This window comes from Fukomys damarensis, unplaced genomic scaffold, assembly GCF_012274545.1.
Source record: "Fukomys damarensis isolate Sample0158 unplaced genomic scaffold, DMR_v1.0_HiC HiC_scaffold_13, whole genome shotgun sequence".
NCBI classification, from domain to species: domain Eukaryota; kingdom Metazoa; phylum Chordata; class Mammalia; order Rodentia; family Bathyergidae; genus Fukomys; species Fukomys damarensis.
The window spans coordinates 14,533,048-14,537,813 of record NW_022900925.1 but is presented as its reverse complement, the minus strand read 5'-3'; positions in this window follow the sequence as shown (position 1 = coordinate 14,537,813).

The following is a 4,766-nucleotide window of genomic DNA, read 5'->3' as shown; positions in this document are numbered from 1 at the left end:
GGCAGCGCCCCTCGGCCGCGGGGCCAAGCTTGCGTTCCCGGGCTTGTTTGCTTCGCTGTCCCACAGCTCCCCGCCCTGTGACGGCAGCAGCGCGGGGAGACCGAGATCGGGGGAGGGGTGGCGGCGATTTCTAGAAAACCAGAGCTCCCCATTCATTGCCTGGGCTGCCTTGGGAGGGGGCGGGCCCCTCACGGGTCTGCTGAGGTACCCAGCTGGTAATTTGGGGGCTCAGTTCCTCGGTGTCCTTAGCCCCCCTCTGGTATCCCTCAGGCAACTGAGTCGTGGCTGCTGGAGGGTTCGCTGCACACCTCACTGTATCTCCCTCCACGCCCACCTGCTACCCTGGAATGGGGTGGGGGGTGGTTTTTAAGACTTCAACATTTTCCTTTCTGAGGGAAACTCTTACATCAGAAAGAAGAGAGCCCTTTTTACTGGGCTTGCTTTACCTTGACCCTGCTCATAAGTCCATTTCAGTTTCGGCACGGGGGGGGGTCCAAATGAATGACTCACCCGCATATGAGAGCTCAAGCCTGCATATTAGATGGAATGAATTGGGCCTCCTTCCCCCAGCCTACTTCTTTGGCTAAGTATGCACTTCATGAGGGAGGGGAACCCACCTGTTTAGGGGAACCCACCCATTTTTCTGATGTGCTGTAGCCAGTGCCAGGCACACACGGTATATTGTAAAAAAAATCTGCTGATCTTGGAAATTGTGAGGTCTGGTGAGAGAAAATGAACTTTAGGATTGGTCTGGACCTAGTTCTGTGTAACCTTGATTAAGTTACTTAACCTTGGTCCTTTTTTTTGTTGTTTTTTTGTGTTTTTCCAGTACTGGGGATTGAACTCAGGACCGTAAGCTTGCAAGGCAGGCACAGAGCCACTGAGCTAAATTCCCAGCCCTATATTTTTGTTTGTGTGTGTGTGTGTGTGTGTGTGTGTGTGTGTGTGTGTTTCTCCTTTTCCTTTTTTTTAAGAGAGGGTTTTGCTGTACAGTTTAAGGTCGCCTTGAACTCAAGGTGACTGTTAAGTGGCCTCGAGCTCAAGGTGATCCACCTGCCTCAGTCTTATGAGTGCTGGGATCACAGGTGTGCACCATCATACCTGGCCCTTAACCTGAGTCTTGATTTCTTTAACTTTTTAAAAATAGAGATGATATCTATCTTGCATATAAAAATCTGATGGGTCCTTTACCCTTAGAGTTTCTGAATTAGGGCAGGATTTGCGTTCTCATAAAATCCTCAAAAATTCTAGGTCGTTCTCCATTAAGTATAGCCTAGCTGCTATGCCCTAACATTTGTTCCCTTCCCTCTCCATGACGGATGTTGTTAAAGCCATCACCTTTCCAGCTTGTGTAAGCTGCTCCACTGGGCTTTTGCTGTGAAGTGACCAAGAAACGGTTTTGTTTTGATTTTGTGGTACTGGGGATAGAATCAAGGACCTTCATCCTGAGCTACATGCCCAGCCCTGCCCCACTTAAATTTTGAGATAGGGTTTTGCCAAGAGTGGGAAGGTTTCTTAAACCAAAGGAATATCAAATCAGCATATAAGCCTCAGCTTCTGGCCTCTCCAAGGAAAAGAGAAATCTGGTAATTATCTTCAGAAAAAAAGTCTAGTGACAGAGTTTTAATAAGAGTATAAACAAAAACAGAAAAGTAGCTGAACCCAAACTATGGACAAATGTTCTAAGGATTATTGGTATGATCTCATTTGGTGGTTGGCTAGGGTAATATGGGGAGAGATTTTCTTTTCCATTGTTTATTGGTACATTTGAGGTATGCAATACAGTTACATTCATCATTGGGATCATGTAGCTTTACAAGATGTAGCTTGGCTCTCATTTTTTCCCTATTCTGTTTGCCCTCCCTTCACCCCCTCCACCCTTCCCTGTTTACAAAGACTTTGTTTCCATTTTTTCCTTTTCTTACATTTTTCCTTCTTTCCTTTACCCTATCCCTCCCATTTCCCCTACTCCTTTAGACCTTTTCTTCCTATTTCACATTATCAATTGTATATTTTCATCCTTATTTACGTGTTTAGTTTTTCATGCCAGAGAAACTATTCAGTATTTACACATGTGTCCTATTTATTACACTTGAGTATGGCCTCACTGTACATCTGTTTAGCTATAAATGTCTCTATAAGTTTCTCATTCTTTATGGCTGAGTAGTACTCCATTTTATTAAAAAAAAAAAAACATCTTTATTCAGTCTCCAGTTGTTGGGCAATTGGGCTCTTTGCAAGTTTTAGCTATTACAAACTGTGCCGCTAGGGCAGGGATTTAGCTCAGTGGCACCATGCCTGCCCTGCAAGTGCAAGGTCCTGAGTTAAATCCCCGGTGCCCCCCACACACATACACACACGCACACACACAAGATAGGAAGGCCAGGGATTTAGCTCAGTGGTTTCACCGCCTGCCTCGTAAGCACAAGATCCTGAGTTCAATCCCCAGTACCCGAAAAAGAAAAAAGATAAGGAAAGAAAGAATAGGGACAATTATAGGCAAAGCTGGCCTTTACAAAGGACCACTAATATAATTGTAGGAGCATCTGTTAGTCTTCCTAACCTCCCAAAATGCCCCACCAGCCTGCTTTAGATGCCTGCAGATCTTTAGTTGTGACATTATGCCCTGTTTAATGCAAACACCCCTTGGGAAGTAATCTAGGATGCTTTTAACAGTTTAACATGCAAGAATCAATCTGATCTCATCCCCCTTTTCCTAACCACTAACCATGAGCTTTTCCAGCCCATCTGGTCTCCCTCCCTCCTCCTCTTCCTCCCTCTGTCACCATGCCTTGGATGCTGTACCACTCTCCAAACCGTACAGTGGTGAGTGATGGGCCTTGGGAGCCAGGACCTGTAAGCCCATCCAAAGAATGGCAAAGACTAGCTATGCCCAGAGTTTACTTTATCTGTAAGATTTTACCCTGGGACTGAGAAAATCCTTCTCTCTAACCTGCAGTGTTAGTATCTGTCTCGTGGAATATTCCCAGGACATCACCAATGCTTGGCCCAAGTGATTGGAGCAACTGAAACCTCATACAATGCTAATGAGAGTTTGAATTAGTACAACCACCTTTGAAACATTCTGGCATATATTCATCAGAAATTCATTGCATAGAAGTATACATTTTAAAAATGTATACGCAGATGTTCACCAAAGACATGTCTAGAATGTTCACAGCAATACCATTCGTAACAACCCCAAACTGGAAACGCCCAAATGCCAGTCACTTGTGTTGCACTCACAAATAGGGATAGACAACTGATAACTGTACACAACATGAACAAATCTCACAGTCACACTGGTAAGCAAAACCAAATTATTCGCCAAATACTGTGCTTTTATACACACACACACACACACACACACATTAATATATAATGAGGGGACAGGGTCTTGCTATGTAGCCCAGGCTGGCTCTGAACTCACAGCAGTGCTCCTACCTCAGCTTTACAAGTGCTAGGATTACAGGTGTGTGCCACCATGCTTGGCTGAAATTACTGCCATGTATAGAAAGTAAAGCTAATGGCATTGGAAGTTAGGATGATGGGTACCCTTAGAGGTAGTAACCAGAGAGGAACATGACAAAGCAGGGGCACTTTGAGTTGCTGATCACATATTTTTCTTGCTCTAAATGCTGGTTTTACAGAAATGTTCAATTGGTGAAAATTTACCAAGCTTGCAGGGCTGGGGATTTAGCTCAGTGGCACTGCACCTGCCTTGCAAGCGAAAGGTCCTGAGTTCAATCCCCAGTACCAAAAAAGAAAAAAAAAATTAATCAAGCTGTAAAATTATCATATAGACTTTTCTGTCTGTCTATAGAATAGTAAAAAGAAACAGTCAATAAGGCAGGTGTGTTGGCAAATGCCTATAATCCCAGCAGTCTGTGGGGCTGAAGTAGGAAGATCACAAGTTCAAACCAAGCATAGGTAACTTAGTGAGACCCTGTCTCAAAAACTGAAAAGGGCTGGAAATATGGCTCAGTGCAAAGGCGTGGTTTCTGCCCCTGGTATTAAAATAAATAAATACTTAAACAGTAAATATCTTTTAGTTTTTACATTTTTTGGCTTTGCTTTTTTTCAGTCAAGGGCTAAAATCCATGGTCTCACACATACTAGACAGTGCACAGAGCAATGTCACCTTGTGCACTTGAAGTCCCTCAAGTGTTAAGGAAGATGTGACTGTTCACCTTATTAGGTATTTAGAAGCTTTTATACATGAGGAAGAACCGAAAACACCAGGGTTTTAAAATCCAGATAAAATAGGATCACAAAGCAAGTGGACCTAGCCCTAACCTTGGAGAAGAGGGAGAAAAAGAGAGGCAGGTTGTTTTTATGGAGCTTGTACTGAAACAGTCTTTCCCTAAGGACAATGTTTGTTCCCAGAAGCCCATCTCTGGCTGAGCACACATGATCAAACTGCCTCCTGTCCCTGTTCTCCAAGCTAGGCACTTCTATCTGGACTAGAACCTCTGCCCTGACCATTTGGTGGGTTTTGACATTGTTTTTCCCAGTTTCCTCTCCAAAAGGTTTAGAGTAGGCTGTGTTGAAAAATGTTTGTTTCCCTACCTTACGAGCTTGTCATCTCTGTAAATGTCTAATAACCCAGACCAGGAGTTCAGAACCAAACTATCTACCTTCCTGGAGGCTTTTTTTTTTTGGTGCTGGGGATTGAACCTAGGGCTTTACACATGCAAAGCACACATTCTACAGCTGAGCTACACCCCCAGGCTTCCTGGAGTCCTAAGATCAGAAGAAAAAGTAAA